Source organism: Salmo salar, unplaced genomic scaffold (genome assembly GCF_905237065.1).
Source record: "Salmo salar unplaced genomic scaffold, Ssal_v3.1, whole genome shotgun sequence".
In the NCBI taxonomy this organism is placed as follows: domain Eukaryota; kingdom Metazoa; phylum Chordata; class Actinopteri; order Salmoniformes; family Salmonidae; genus Salmo; species Salmo salar.
The window spans coordinates 1-16404 of NW_025547986.1; the positions used below are offsets into that span (position 1 = coordinate 1).

At 38.5% G+C, this 16404-nt stretch overlaps 1 long non-coding RNA gene across 2 annotated transcripts; it reads right to left on the minus strand.

The window, feature by feature from the left end:
- Window positions 1-3379: 3379 nt before the first annotated feature.
- On the minus strand, window positions 3380-16094 carry LOC123732549 (uncharacterized). Of its 2 annotated transcripts, XR_006763215.1 has the most exons (4): window positions 15254-16094; window positions 11314-11440; window positions 7372-7498; window positions 3380-3555 (listed from the first exon to the last, which is right to left on the minus strand). It is a non-coding gene; the product is annotated as an uncharacterized lncRNA (long non-coding RNA). The 2 variants fall into 2 exon arrangements; XR_006763214.1 differs by lacking the exon at window positions 3380-3555 and having other exon boundaries at window positions 7323-7498.
- Window positions 16095-16404: the final 310 nt, after the last annotated feature.

Genomic DNA, 16404 nt, shown 5'->3' on the forward strand with positions numbered 1-16404 from the left:
AATCAAGTGCAAATTGTGCCAAAAAATGTATATAGGAGAAACCAAGAATGCACTACAGGCTAGACTAAAACAACACCTATACAATATGGCAAAAGGTAATAAGAGCACGGGGTTGTATTTACATTTTAGCCTTCATGCCAGTGATAATTTGAAAATCTTTGGTCTGGAGACAAACGGGGGCTGGTCTAGGAAACAACGACAGGGGATGGAAAGAATTTGGATTGGGCGCCTCCAAACAATAGATCCCAAGGGCCTGAATGAAAAATATTAAATTTATTCTGGCTTACTTACCTGATGAGAGGTGCCATCTCCAGTGGGGTTGGATGAGTGGGGTTTCGCTTAGGGATAGGATGGTGGGGGCTGTGGGAGAACCGCCCAAGATAAATGTTCGTTTATCAAATAATTTAATAATTTATTTCTTTTTACATATATTTTCTAGCACTTATGATCAATATTATGGCACTTATTTTATTCATAGGATTATATTTATGTTATTATTATTTATTTAGTGTGGTGTGGTTTTATCTTTCTATATATACCCCCATAGCACTTATTTTGAGTTTAAAGCACTTGCATATTTAGTGGGGTATGTTTGTTTATCTTATTTATTTATTTATCAAAGCACTTATTTTTATATGTACGTCTTTTTTAATTGTTTATTTATGATTTACGTTTATTTTTATATGTTTTTTTAACATTTATGATGATATTTATTTTATGTACATGAATTTTTTGCATCTTTTAGTGTGGTGTGGTTTTATTTGACTTTCTTTGGCATATATTTTTGAGCACTTATCTTAATTCAATAGCACTTATTTTTACACTCAGTGTGGGACGTTGATCCGTCTATTGTGGTCTTGCCTTTGTGTAGTAGCACTTATTATTGCCCTGTATCGGTACTTTTTATTTGTGTGTTTGTTGGGCGGTTCCCCACTCCTGAAATCCTACTCCTCGAAATCCTGATCCCCTATCCTAGACCCTTATATTCAACCCTAATTCTAAAATCCTAATTATCTACCCTAATTTATAGATCCTCATGCCTAACCTTAACCCCTAGACCCTAGATCTAAACCTGATTCTTGGATTGATCCTAACTTTAACCCCAACCCCTGGTTATTAGGTCCCAACCCTTATTTTTCCATTTTCACCTCAATCTCTGCACCTTTCTTACCTAACCCCTACCCGAACCCTCATATTCCTTTATTTAATCCTCATACCCCTCTAGTTCTGATCTTAACCTTTATATCCCCTTATCTAACCCTAACCTTTACACCTGCTTACCTAATCCTAACCTTGATACCCCGTTATTTAACCCTAACTCTTATACTCCCTTATAATCCTAACCTTAACCTTTTGTATCCCTTTATGTAACCTTTATATCCCCTTAGCTCTAACCTTAACCTTATACCCTTATCTAATCCTAACCCTTATACCTGCTTATCTAACCCTAACCTTGATACCCCCTTACCTACCCAAACCTTTACATCCCCTTATCTAACCCTCAGTTTACCCTTTATATTTCTTTATTATACCTTTACATCCCCTTAGTTCTAACCTTAACCCTTATACCCTTTTATCTAACCTTAACCTGTATACCTTCTTATCTAATCCTAACCCTTATACCCCCTTATCTAACTTTCATATCCCCTCATCTAATTCTAACCCTTATACCCTCTTGACCCTTATATCACCCCGTTTGGCCCTAACTCTTGGAGCTGGTGTGCCGTACTTCAACCCCTGTATGTCTATGACCATCCTAATTTCAGGCTGGTGGTCTTGACCTTGGGTTTTGGCTTCTATCCCTTAGGGATTGCATCTTGGGTTGCAAACCTAGGTTTATCTTCCGGGTAATCTGTTTGTAAATATTTTTATTTTCCTTCTTTCCTTCCTTCCCCCCCTCTTTTTTCTTTTTCCCTCCCCTGTTCTTAATTAAGGTATTTTATACTAGGTTTTTACCATTTATTTAAAGTTTTGCCTGTGCCAGTGCATATCAGATTCGTCTGTTTTTTTTCAAACCTAACCTAGCCCGCGCCTGGCATTTTATACATTATTTTGGTATTTAAAAACTTCTTAGACCTGATTATTTCAGTGTGTTTGTTGTCTTAATTCGTTTGGAGTAGCCCACAACGACTGAACACTTACCCCAATTGGGACTGTTGATTGGAGGAGAATGAGCAGATTGATGGAGGACCAAGTAATTGACATGTTTTGGGAAGGATGGTCCCGCCCCTTAAAGCTTCCCAGACTAACACAGGTGTTAGTGACTGCTCATTAACTGGTTTGTTGAGCAGGGCACAATGATGGAACATTAACCCTGATTAGGACGGTGGATTGGAGGAGAATGGGAAGATTGACGCAGGACTGGGCAAAACACATGTCTTGGGAGGTATGGATCCGCCCTCTCAGCTCCCTATATCAACACAGATGTAAGCGTTTACTCATTACCTCTGATGAAAGCGATCTAGCTGAAACGTCAGGTCTTTGTTTGTTTCTTGTTTTTAACTTTTTGAGGGTTCCCTTATTGGGTTCTTAAAGCCGTTTTAATTCCTTTTTGGACTGAAGGATTCTTTTAGAATTGTTTTGGAACCCTTTTTAAACCCCCCCTTTTTTTTGGTTGACTGACTCTTTGAATGCAATTTTAACTCCATTGATTTTAGCATACGAAAGCATCTTGGACTAAACTCACTCAAGAGGAAGCTCCAACGAGAACAGGAGGCTTGGAAAGAGACTAAGGTGAAAGAGTTTTTTTTCTTACCTCTAAATATGGCTGCTTTAAATGGAGAGAATCGTTCCGGTCAGTGAACCATTACCAAAGAATTCTTTGGTAGGAAAATATTGAGGGACCTTCATGATTTTAAAATGTTTTTATGCGTTCTTATTTTCAATAGACATCAACTCACTATATACAAATATTGATACCCCTTTGGGACTGCGGGCAGTTAAACGGGCCTTTGATAGGTTTCCTGACCCTCAGCGCCCGGATAAAGAAATCTTAGAGTTGCTGGAGTTGAGTTTATTGAGGAATGATTTTAATTTTAATGATAAGTTTTACCTTCAGATCCATGGAACGGCCATGGGGAAGAAGTTTGCTCCAGCCTTTGCCAACCTATATATGTGTTTTTGGGAAGAGACAGTGTTTGTGAAGTGTCAGACCCTTCCCTCTTTGTATCTTAGGTATTTGGATGACATCTTTGGGATTTGGGTGAATTCTATGAGGGAGTTTGAGTGTTTCTTGGAATCCCTAAATACACATCATCCTGCAATTACAATATCCCACAATATACAAAGAGAAAAACTAGAGTTTTTAGACACTCAGGTTTTCTTTGTACCTTTGGAGGGGCAGACTAAATCATTGGCTACTAAAGTCTTTTTAAGGAGACAGATAGGCATGCTTTGCTACATAAGGCAAGTTATCATCCAAAACATACCTTTAGAGGGATAATTAAATCCCAGTTGATCCGGTTCAACAGAATTTGTACATTGGGTGAGCATGTGGAGGAGGCAACAACCATTCTCTTTGGAGCTTTGGGGCCACGGGGATATTCAAAACGTTTCCTTAGGGAGATAAAAGCAGAGGTAGGAGAATTATTTGGAAGGGAAGAGGGTTACAACAAAACAGCAGAAACACATAATCTGATACCATTTGTTGCTACATACTCTGGGAGTTTGGGTGGACTTAGCAGGACGTTGAGGTCTAACTTCCGGGAAGCGCAACAAGCGGTGGAGGGGCTGTTGAATTGTAGAATAATCTCAGCATATAGGAAAAATAAAAACCTTGGGGATAAATTAGTCCACTCTGCCTTCCGGCAGAAAGAGGTACCTAATAAATTGGAAAAATATCTGGAGAGACCAAAATATATTACTAATGCCTTCTCGGGTTTGGGGTTTCCTATAAGACAGAGAATCGAATTGTCAACGACAAACTTGATTTATGTAATCAAGTGCAAATTGTGCCAAAAAATGTATATAGGAGAAACCAAGAATGCACTACAGGCTAGACTAAAACAACACCTATACAATATGGCAAAAGGTAATAAGAGCACGGGGTTGTATTTACATTTTAGCCTTCATGCCAGTGATAATTTGAAAATCTTTGGTCTGGAGACAAACGGGGGCTGGTCTAGGAAACAACGACAGGGGATGGAAAGAATTTGGATTGGGCGCCTCCAAACAATAGATCCCAAGGGCCTGAATGAAAAATATTAAATTTATTCTGGCTTACTTACCTGATGAGAGGTGCCATCTCCAGTGGGGTTGGATGAGTGGGGTTTCGCTTAGGGATAGGATGGTGGGGGCTGTGGGAGAACCGCCCAAGATAAATGTTCGTTTATCAAATAATTTAATAATTTATTTCTTTTTACATATATTTTCTAGCACTTATGATCAATATTATGGCACTTATTTTATTCATAGGATTATATTTATGTTATTATTATTTATTTAGTGTGGTGTGGTTTTATCTTTCTATATATACCCCCATAGCACTTATTTTGAGTTTAAAGCACTTGCATATTTAGTGGGGTATGTTTGTTTATCTTATTTATTTATTTATCAAAGCACTTATTTTTATATGTACGTCTTTTTTTAATTGTTTATTTATGATTTACGTTTATTTTTATATGTTTTTTAACATTTATGATGATATTTATTTTATGTACATGAATTTTTTGCATCTTTTAGTGTGGTGTGGTTTTATTTGACTTTCTTTGGCATATATTTTTGAGCACTTATCTTAATTCAATAGCACTTATTTTTACACTCAGTGTGGGACGTTGATCCGTCTATTGTGGTCTTGCCTTTGTGTAGTAGCACTTATTATTGCCCTGTATCGGTACTTTTTATTTGTGTGTTTGTTGGGCGGTTCCCCACTCCTGAAATCCTACTCCTCGAAATCCTGATCCCCTATCCTAGACCCTTATATTCAACCCTAATTCTAAAATCCTAATTATCTACCCTAATTTATAGATCCTCATGCCTAACCTTAACCCCTAGACCCTAGATCTAAACCTGATTCTTGGATTGATCCTAACTTTAACCCCAACCCCTGGTTATTAGGTCCCAACCCTTATTTTTCCATTTTCACCTCAATCTCTGCACCTTTCTTACCTAACCCCTACCCGAACCCTCATATTCCTTTATTTAATCCTCATACCCCTCTAGTTCTGATCTTAACCTTTATATCCCCTTATCTAACCCTAACCTTTACACCTGCTTACCTAATCCTAACCTTGATACCCCGTTATTTAACCCTAACTCTTATACTCCCTTATAATCCTAACCTTAACCTTTTGTATCCCTTTATGTAACCTTTATATCCCCTTAGCTCTAACCTTAACCTTATACCCCTTATCTAATCCTAACCCTTATACCTGCTTATCTAACCCTAACCTTGATACCCCCTTACCTACCCAAACCTTTACATCCCCTTATCTAACCCTCAGTTTACCCTTTATATTTCTTTATTATACCTTTACATCCCCTTAGTTCTAACCTTAACCCTTATACCCTTTTATCTAACCTTAACCTGTATACCTTCTTATCTAATCCTAACCCTTATACCCCCTTATCTAACTTTCATATCCCCTCATCTAATTCTAACCCTTATACCCTCTTGACCCTTATATCACCCCGTTTGGCCCTAACTCTTGGAGCTGGTGTGCCGTACTTCAACCCCTGTATGTCTATGACCATCCTAATTTCAGGCTGGTGGTCTTGACCTTGGGTTTTGGCTTCTATCCCTTAGGGATTGCATCTTGGGTTGCAAACCTAGGTTTATCTTCCGGGTAATCTGTTTGTAAATATTTTTTATTTTCCTTCTTTCCTTCCTTCCCCCCCCCCTCTTTTTTTCTTTTTTCCCTCCCCTGTTCTTAATTAAGGTATTTTATACTAGGTTTTTACCATTTATTTAAAGTTTTGCCTGTGCCAGTGCATATCAGATTCGTCTGTTTTTTTTCAAACCTAACCTAGCCCGCGCCTGGCATTTTATACATTATTTTGGTATTTAAAAACTTCTTAGACCTGATTATTTCAGTGTGTTTGTTGTCTTAATTCGTTTGGAGTAGCCCACAACGACTGAACACTTACCCCAATTGGGACTGTTGATTGGAGGAGAATGAGCAGATTGATGGAGGACCAAGTAATTGACATGTTTTGGGAAGGATGGTCCCGCCCCCTTAAAGCTTCCCAGACTAACACAGGTGTTAGTGACTGCTCATTAACTGGTTTGTTGAGCAGGGCACAATGATGGAACATTAACCCTGATTAGGACGGTGGATTGGAGGAGAATGGGAAGATTGACGCAGGACTGGGCAAAACACATGTCTTGGGAGGTATGGATCCGCCCTCTCAGCTCCCTATATCAACACAGATGTAAGCGTTTACTCATTACCTCTGATGAAAGCGATCTAGCTGAAACGTCAGGTCTTTGTTTGTTTCTTGTTTTTAACTTTTTGAGGGTTCCCTTATTGGGTTCTTAAAGCCGTTTTAATTCCTTTTTGGACTGAAGGATTCTTTTAGAATTGTTTTGGAACCCTTTTTAAACCCCCCCTTTTTTTTGGTTGACTGACTCTTTGAATGCAATTTTAACTCCATTGATTTTAGCATACGAAAGCATCTTGGACTAAACTCACTCAAGAGGAAGCTCCAACGAGAACAGGAGGCTTGGAAAGAGACTAAGGTGAAAGAGTTTTTTTTCTTACCTCTAAATATGGCTGCTTTAAATGGAGAGAATCGTTCCGGTCAGTGAACCATTACCAAAGAATTCTTTGGTAGGAAAATATTGAGGGACCTTCATGATTTTAAAATGTTTTTATGCGTTCTTATTTTCAATAGACATCAACTCACTATATACAAATATTGATACCCCTTTGGGACTGCGGGCAGTTAAACGGGCCTTTGATAGGTTTCCTGACCCTCAGCGCCCGGATAAAGAAATCTTAGAGTTGCTGGAGTTGAGTTTATTGAGGAATGATTTTAATTTTAATGATAAGTTTTACCTTCAGATCCATGGAACGGCCATGGGGAAGAAGTTTGCTCCAGCCTTTGCCAACCTATATATGTGTTTTTGGGAAGAGACAGTGTTTGTGAAGTGTCAGACCCTTCCCTCTTTGTATCTTAGGTATTTGGATGACATCTTTGGGATTTGGGTGAATTCTATGAGGGAGTTTGAGTGTTTCTTGGAATCCCTAAATACACATCATCCTGCAATTACAATATCCCACAATATACAAAGAGAAAAACTAGAGTTTTTAGACACTCAGGTTTTCTTTGTACCTTTGGAGGGGCAGACTAAATCATTGGCTACTAAAGTCTTTTTAAGGAGACAGATAGGCATGCTTTGCTACATAAGGCAAGTTATCATCCAAAACATACCTTTAGAGGGATAATTAAATCCCAGTTGATCCGGTTCAACAGAATTTGTACATTGGGTGAGCATGTGGAGGAGGCAACAACCATTCTCTTTGGAGCTTTGGGGCCACGGGGATATTCAAAACGTTTCCTTAGGGAGATAAAAGCAGAGGTAGGAGAATTATTTGGAAGGGAAGAGGGTTACAACAAAACAGCAGAAACACATAATCTGATACCATTTGTTGCTACATACTCTGGGAGTTTGGGTGGACTTAGCAGGACGTTGAGGTCTAACTTCCGGGAAGCGCAACAAGCGGTGGAGGGGCTGTTGAATTGTAGAATAATCTCAGCATATAGGAAAAATAAAAACCTTGGGGATAAATTAGTCCACTCTGCCTTCCGGCAGAAAGAGGTACCTAATAAATTGGAAAAATATCTGGAGAGACCAAAATATATTACTAATGCCTTCTCGGGTTTGGGGTTTCCTATAAGACAGAGAATCGAATTGTCAACGACAAACTTGATTTATGTAATCAAGTGCAAATTGTGCCAAAAAATGTATATAGGAGAAACCAAGAATGCACTACAGGCTAGACTAAAACAACACCTATACAATATGGCAAAAGGTAATAAGAGCACGGGGTTGTATTTACATTTTAGCCTTCATGCCAGTGATAATTTGAAAATCTTTGGTCTGGAGACAAACGGGGGCTGGTCTAGGAAACAACGACAGGGGATGGAAAGAATTTGGATTGGGCGCCTCCAAACAATAGATCCCAAGGGCCTGAATGAAAAATATTAAATTTATTCTGGCTTACTTACCTGATGAGAGGTGCCATCTCCAGTGGGGTTGGATGAGTGGGGTTTCGCTTAGGGATAGGATGGTGGGGGGCTGTGGGAGAACCGCCCAAGATAAATGTTCGTTTATCAAATAATTTAATAATTTATTTCTTTTTACATATATTTTCTAGCACTTATGATCAATATTATGGCACTTATTTTATTCATAGGATTATATTTATGTTATTATTATTTATTTAGTGTGGTGTGGTTTTATCTTTCTATATATACCCCCATAGCACTTATTTTGAGTTTAAAGCACTTGCATATTTAGTGGGGTATGTTTGTTTATCTTATTTATTTATTTATCAAAGCACTTATTTTTATATGTACGTCTTTTTTTAATTGTTTATTTATGATTTACGTTTATTTTTATATGTTTTTTAACATTTATGATGATATTTATTTTATGTACATGAATTTTTTGCATCTTTTAGTGTGGTGTGGTTTTATTTGACTTTCTTTGGCATATATTTTTTGAGCACTTATCTTAATTCAATAGCACTTATTTTTACACTCAGTGTGGGACGTTGATCCGTCTATTGTGGTCTTGCCTTTGTGTAGTAGCACTTATTATTGCCCTGTATCGGTACTTTTTATTTGTGTGTTTGTTGGGCGGTTCCCCACTCCTGAAATCCTACTCCTCGAAATCCTGATCCCCTATCCTAGACCCTTATATTCAACCCTAATTCTAAAATCCTAATTATCTACCCTAATTTATAGATCCTCATGCCTAACCTTAACCCCTAGACCCTAGATCTAAACCTGATTCTTGGATTGATCCTAACTTTAACCCCAACCCCTGGTTATTAGGTCCCAACCCTTATTTTTCCATTTTCACCTCAATCTCTGCACCTTTCTTACCTAACCCCTACCCGAACCCTCATATTCCTTTATTTAATCCTCATACCCCTCTAGTTCTGATCTTAACCTTTATATCCCCTTATCTAACCCTAACCTTTACACCTGCTTACCTAATCCTAACCTTGATACCCCGTTATTTAACCCTAACTCTTATACTCCCTTATAATCCTAACCTTAACCTTTTGTATCCCTTTATGTAACCTTTATATCCCCTTAGCTCTAACCTTAACCTTATACCCCTTATCTAATCCTAACCCTTATACCTGCTTATCTAACCCTAACCTTGATACCCCCTTACCTACCCAAACCTTTACATCCCCTTATCTAACCCTCAGTTTACCCTTTATATTTCTTTATTATACCTTTACATCCCCTTAGTTCTAACCTTAACCCTTATACCCTTTTATCTAACCTTAACCTGTATACCTTCTTATCTAATCCTAACCCTTATACCCCCTTATCTAACTTTCATATCCCCTCATCTAATTCTAACCCTTATACCCTCTTGACCCTTATATCACCCCGTTTGGCCCTAACTCTTGGAGCTGGTGTGCCGTACTTCAACCCCTGTATGTCTATGACCATCCTAATTTCAGGCTGGTGGTCTTGACCTTGGGTTTTGGCTTCTATCCCTTAGGGATTGCATCTTGGGTTGCAAACCTAGGTTTATCTTCCGGGTAATCTGTTTGTAAATATTTTTTATTTTCCTTCTTTCCTTCCTTCCCCCCCTCTTTTTTCTTTTTTCCCTCCCCTGTTCTTAATTAAGGTATTTTATACTAGGTTTTTACCATTTATTTAAAGTTTTGCCTGTGCCAGTGCATATCAGATTCGTCTGTTTTTTTCAAACCTAACCTAGCCCGCGCCTGGCATTTTATACATTATTTTGGTATTTAAAAACTTCTTAGACCTGATTATTTCAGTGTGTTTGTTGTCTTAATTCGTTTGGAGTAGCCCACAACGACTGAACACTTACCCCAATTGGGACTGTTGATTGGAGGAGAATGAGCAGATTGATGGAGGACCAAGTAATTGACATGTTTTGGGAAGGATGGTCCCGCCCCCTTAAAGCTTCCCAGACTAACACAGGTGTTAGTGACTGCTCATTAACTGGTTTGTTGAGCAGGGCACAATGATGGAACATTAACCCTGATTAGGACGGTGGATTGGAGGAGAATGGGAAGATTGACGCAGGACTGGGCAAAACACATGTCTTGGGAGGTATGGATCCGCCCTCTCAGCTCCCTATATCAACACAGATGTAAGCGTTTACTCATTACCTCTGATGAAAGCGATCTAGCTGAAACGTCAGGTCTTTGTTTGTTTCTTGTTTTTAACTTTTTGAGGGTTCCCTTATTGGGTTCTTAAAGCCGTTTTAATTCCTTTTTGGACTGAAGGATTCTTTTAGAATTGTTTTGGAACCCTTTTTTAACCCCCCCCTTTTTTTTGGTTGACTGACTCTTTGAATGCAATTTTAACTCCATTGATTTTAGCATACGAAAGCATCTTGGACTAAACTCACTCAAGAGGAAGCTCCAACGAGAACAGGAGGCTTGGAAAGAGACTAAGGTGAAAGAGTTTTTTTTCTTACCTCTAAATATGGCTGCTTTAAATGGAGAGAATCGTTCCGGTCAGTGAACCATTACCAAAGAATTCTTTGGTAGGAAAATATTGAGGGACCTTCATGATTTTAAAATGTTTTTATGCGTTCTTATTTTCAATAGACATCAACTCACTATATACAAATATTGATACCCCTTTGGGACTGCGGGCAGTTAAACGGGCCTTTGATAGGTTTCCTGACCCTCAGCGCCCGGATAAAGAAATCTTAGAGTTGCTGGAGTTGAGTTTATTGAGGAATGATTTTAATTTTAATGATAAGTTTTACCTTCAGATCCATGGAACGGCCATGGGGAAGAAGTTTGCTCCAGCCTTTGCCAACCTATATATGTGTTTTTGGGAAGAGACAGTGTTTGTGAAGTGTCAGACCCTTCCCTCTTTGTATCTTAGGTATTTGGATGACATCTTTGGGATTTGGGTGAATTCTATGAGGGAGTTTGAGTGTTTCTTGGAATCCCTAAATACACATCATCCTGCAATTACAATATCCCACAATATACAAAGAGAAAAACTAGAGTTTTTAGACACTCAGGTTTTCTTTGTACCTTTGGAGGGGCAGACTAAATCATTGGCTACTAAAGTCTTTTTTAAGGAGACAGATAGGCATGCTTTGCTACATAAGGCAAGTTATCATCCAAAACATACCTTTAGAGGGATAATTAAATCCCAGTTGATCCGGTTCAACAGAATTTGTACATTGGGTGAGCATGTGGAGGAGGCAACAACCATTCTCTTTGGAGCTTTGGGGCCACGGGGATATTCAAAACGTTTCCTTAGGGAGATAAAAGCAGAGGTAGGAGAATTATTTGGAAGGGAAGAGGGTTACAACAAAACAGCAGAAACACATAATCTGATACCATTTGTTGCTACATACTCTGGGAGTTTGGGTGGACTTAGCAGGACGTTGAGGTCTAACTTCCGGGAAGCGCAACAAGCGGTGGAGGGGCTGTTGAATTGTAGAATAATCTCAGCATATAGGAAAAATAAAAACCTTGGGGATAAATTAGTCCACTCTGCCTTCCGGCAGAAAGAGGTACCTAATAAATTGGAAAAATATCTGGAGAGACCAAAATATATTACTAATGCCTTCTCGGGTTTGGGGTTTCCTATAAGACAGAGAATCGAATTGTCAACGACAAACTTGATTTATGTAATCAAGTGCAAATTGTGCCAAAAAATGTATATAGGAGAAACCAAGAATGCACTACAGGCTAGACTAAAACAACACCTATACAATATGGCAAAAGGTAATAAGAGCACGGGGTTGTATTTACATTTTAGCCTTCATGCCAGTGATAATTTGAAAATCTTTGGTCTGGAGACAAACGGGGGCTGGTCTAGGAAACAACGACAGGGGATGGAAAGAATTTGGATTGGGCGCCTCCAAACAATAGATCCCAAGGGCCTGAATGAAAAATATTAAATTTATTCTGGCTTACTTACCTGATGAGAGGTGCCATCTCCAGTGGGGTTGGATGAGTGGGGTTTCGCTTAGGGATAGGATGGTGGGGGGCTGTGGGAGAACCGCCCAAGATAAATGTTCGTTTATCAAATAATTTAATAATTTATTTCTTTTTACATATATTTTCTAGCACTTATGATCAATATTATGGCACTTATTTTATTCATAGGATTATATTTATGTTATTATTATTTATTTAGTGTGGTGTGGTTTTATCTTTCTATATATACCCCCATAGCACTTATTTTGAGTTTAAAGCACTTGCATATTTAGTGGGGTATGTTTGTTTATCTTATTTATTTATTTATCAAAGCACTTATTTTTATATGTACGTCTTTTTTTAATTGTTTATTTATGATTTACGTTTATTTTTATATGTTTTTTTAACATTTATGATGATATTTATTTTATGTACATGAATTTTTTGCATCTTTTAGTGTGGTGTGGTTTTATTTGACTTTCTTTGGCATATATTTTTTGAGCACTTATCTTAATTCAATAGCACTTATTTTTACACTCAGTGTGGGACGTTGATCCGTCTATTGTGGTCTTGCCTTTGTGTAGTAGCACTTATTATTGCCCTGTATCGGTACTTTTTATTTGTGTGTTTGTTGGGCGGTTCCCCACTCCTGAAATCCTACTCCTCGAAATCCTGATCCCCTATCCTAGACCCTTATATTCAACCCTAATTCTAAAATCCTAATTATCTACCCTAATTTATAGATCCTCATGCCTAACCTTAACCCCTAGACCCTAGATCTAAACCTGATTCTTGGATTGATCCTAACTTTAACCCCAACCCCTGGTTATTAGGTCCCAACCCTTATTTTTCCATTTTCACCTCAATCTCTGCACCTTTCTTACCTAACCCCTACCCGAACCCTCATATTCCTTTATTTAATCCTCATACCCCTCTAGTTCTGATCTTAACCTTTATATCCCCTTATCTAACCCTAACCTTTACACCTGCTTACCTAATCCTAACCTTGATACCCCGTTATTTAACCCTAACTCTTATACTCCCTTATAATCCTAACCTTAACCTTTTGTATCCCTTTATGTAACCTTTATATCCCCTTAGCTCTAACCTTAACCTTATACCCCTTATCTAATCCTAACCCTTATACCTGCTTATCTAACCCTAACCTTGATACCCCCTTACCTACCCAAACCTTTACATCCCCTTATCTAACCCTCAGTTTACCCTTTATATTTCTTTATTATACCTTTACATCCCCTTAGTTCTAACCTTAACCCTTATACCCTTTTATCTAACCTTAACCTGTATACCTTCTTATCTAATCCTAACCCTTATACCCCCTTATCTAACTTTCATATCCCCTCATCTAATTCTAACCCTTATACCCTCTTGACCCTTATATCACCCCGTTTGGCCCTAACTCTTGGAGCTGGTGTGCCGTACTTCAACCCCTGTATGTCTATGACCATCCTAATTTCAGGCTGGTGGTCTTGACCTTGGGTTTTGGCTTCTATCCCTTAGGGATTGCATCTTGGGTTGCAAACCTAGGTTTATCTTCCGGGTAATCTGTTTGTAAATATTTTTTATTTTCCTTCTTTCCTTCCTTCCCCCCCTCTTTTTTCTTTTTTCCCTCCCCTGTTCTTAATTAAGGTATTTTATACTAGGTTTTTACCATTTATTTAAAGTTTTGCCTGTGCCAGTGCATATCAGATTCGTCTGTTTTTTTCAAACCTAACCTAGCCCGCGCCTGGCATTTTATACATTATTTTGGTATTTAAAAACTTCTTAGACCTGATTATTTCAGTGTGTTTGTTGTCTTAATTCGTTTGGAGTAGCCCACAACGACTGAACACTTACCCCAATTGGGACTGTTGATTGGAGGAGAATGAGCAGATTGATGGAGGACCAAGTAATTGACATGTTTTGGGAAGGATGGTCCCGCCCCTTAAAGCTTCCCAGACTAACACAGGTGTTAGTGACTGCTCATTAACTGGTTTGTTGAGCAGGGCACAATGATGGAACATTAACCCTGATTAGGACGGTGGATTGGAGGAGAATGGGAAGATTGACGCAGGACTGGGCAAAACACATGTCTTGGGAGGTATGGATCCGCCCTCTCAGCTCCCTATATCAACACAGATGTAAGCGTTTACTCATTACCTCTGATGAAAGCGATCTAGCTGAAACGTCAGGTCTTTGTTTGTTTCTTGTTTTTAACTTTTTGAGGGTTCCCTTATTGGGTTCTTAAAGCCGTTTTAATTCCTTTTTGGACTGAAGGATTCTTTTAGAATTGTTTTGGAACCCTTTTTAAACCCCCCCTTTTTTTTGGTTGACTGACTCTTTGAATGCAATTTTAACTCCATTGATTTTAGCATACGAAAGCATCTTGGACTAAACTCACTCAAGAGGAAGCTCCAACGAGAACAGGAGGCTTGGAAAGAGACTAAGGTGAAAGAGTTTTTTTTCTTACCTCTAAATATGGCTGCTTTAAATGGAGAGAATCGTTCCGGTCAGTGAACCATTACCAAAGAATTCTTTGGTAGGAAAATATTGAGGGACCTTCATGATTTTAAAATGTTTTTATGCGTTCTTATTTTCAATAGACATCAACTCACTATATACAAATATTGATACCCCTTTGGGACTGCGGGCAGTTAAACGGGCCTTTGATAGGTTTCCTGACCCTCAGCGCCCGGATAAAGAAATCTTAGAGTTGCTGGAGTTGAGTTTATTGAGGAATGATTTTAATTTTAATGATAAGTTTTACCTTCAGATCCATGGAACGGCCATGGGGAAGAAGTTTGCTCCAGCCTTTGCCAACCTATATATGTGTTTTTGGGAAGAGACAGTGTTTGTGAAGTGTCAGACCCTTCCCTCTTTGTATCTTAGGTATTTGGATGACATCTTTGGGATTTGGGTGAATTCTATGAGGGAGTTTGAGTGTTTCTTGGAATCCCTAAATACACATCATCCTGCAATTACAATATCCCACAATATACAAAGAGAAAAACTAGAGTTTTTAGACACTCAGGTTTTCTTTGTACCTTTGGAGGGGCAGACTAAATCATTGGCTACTAAAGTCTTTTTAAGGAGACAGATAGGCATGCTTTGCTACATAAGGCAAGTTATCATCCAAAACATACCTTTAGAGGGATAATTAAATCCCAGTTGATCCGGTTCAACAGAATTTGTACATTGGGTGAGCATGTGGAGGAGGCAACAACCATTCTCTTTGGAGCTTTGGGGCCACGGGGATATTCAAAACGTTTCCTTAGGGAGATAAAAGCAGAGGTAGGAGAATTATTTGGAAGGGAAGAGGGTTACAACAAAACAGCAGAAACACATAATCTGATACCATTTGTTGCTACATACTCTGGGAGTTTGGGTGGACTTAGCAGGACGTTGAGGTCTAACTTCCGGGAAGCGCAACAAGCGGTGGAGGGGCTGTTGAATTGTAGAATAATCTCAGCATATAGGAAAAATAAAAACCTTGGGGATAAATTAGTCCACTCTGCCTTCCGGCAGAAAGAGGTACCTAATAAATTGGAAAAATATCTGGAGAGACCAAAATATATTACTAATGCCTTCTCGGGTTTGGGGTTTCCTATAAGACAGAGAATCGAATTGTCAACGACAAACTTGATTTATGTAATCAAGTGCAAATTGTGCCAAAAAATGTATATAGGAGAAACCAAGAATGCACTACAGGCTAGACTAAAACAACACCTATACAATATGGCAAAAGGTAATAAGAGCACGGGGTTGTATTTACATTTTAGCCTTCATGCCAGTGATAATTTGAAAATCTTTGGTCTGGAGACAAACGGGGGCTGGTCTAGGAAACAACGACAGGGGATGGAAAGAATTTGGATTGGGCGCCTCCAAACAATAGATCCCAAGGGCCTGAATGAAAAATATTAAATTTATTCTGGCTTACTTACCTGATGAGAGGTGCCATCTCCAGTGGGGTTGGATGAGTGGGGTTTCGCTTAGGGATAGGATGGTGGGGGGCTGTGGGAGAACCGCCCAAGATAAATGTTCGTTTATCAAATAATTTAATAATTTATTTCTTTTTACATATATTTTCTAGCACTTATGATCAATATTATGGCACTTATTTTATTCATAGGATTATATTTATGTTATTATTATTTATTTAGTGTGGTGTGGTTTTATCTTTCTATATATACCCCCATAGCACTTATTTTGAGTTTAAAGCACTTGCATATTTAGTGGGGTATGTTTGTTTATCTTATTTATTTATTTATCAAAGCACTTATTTTTATATGTACGT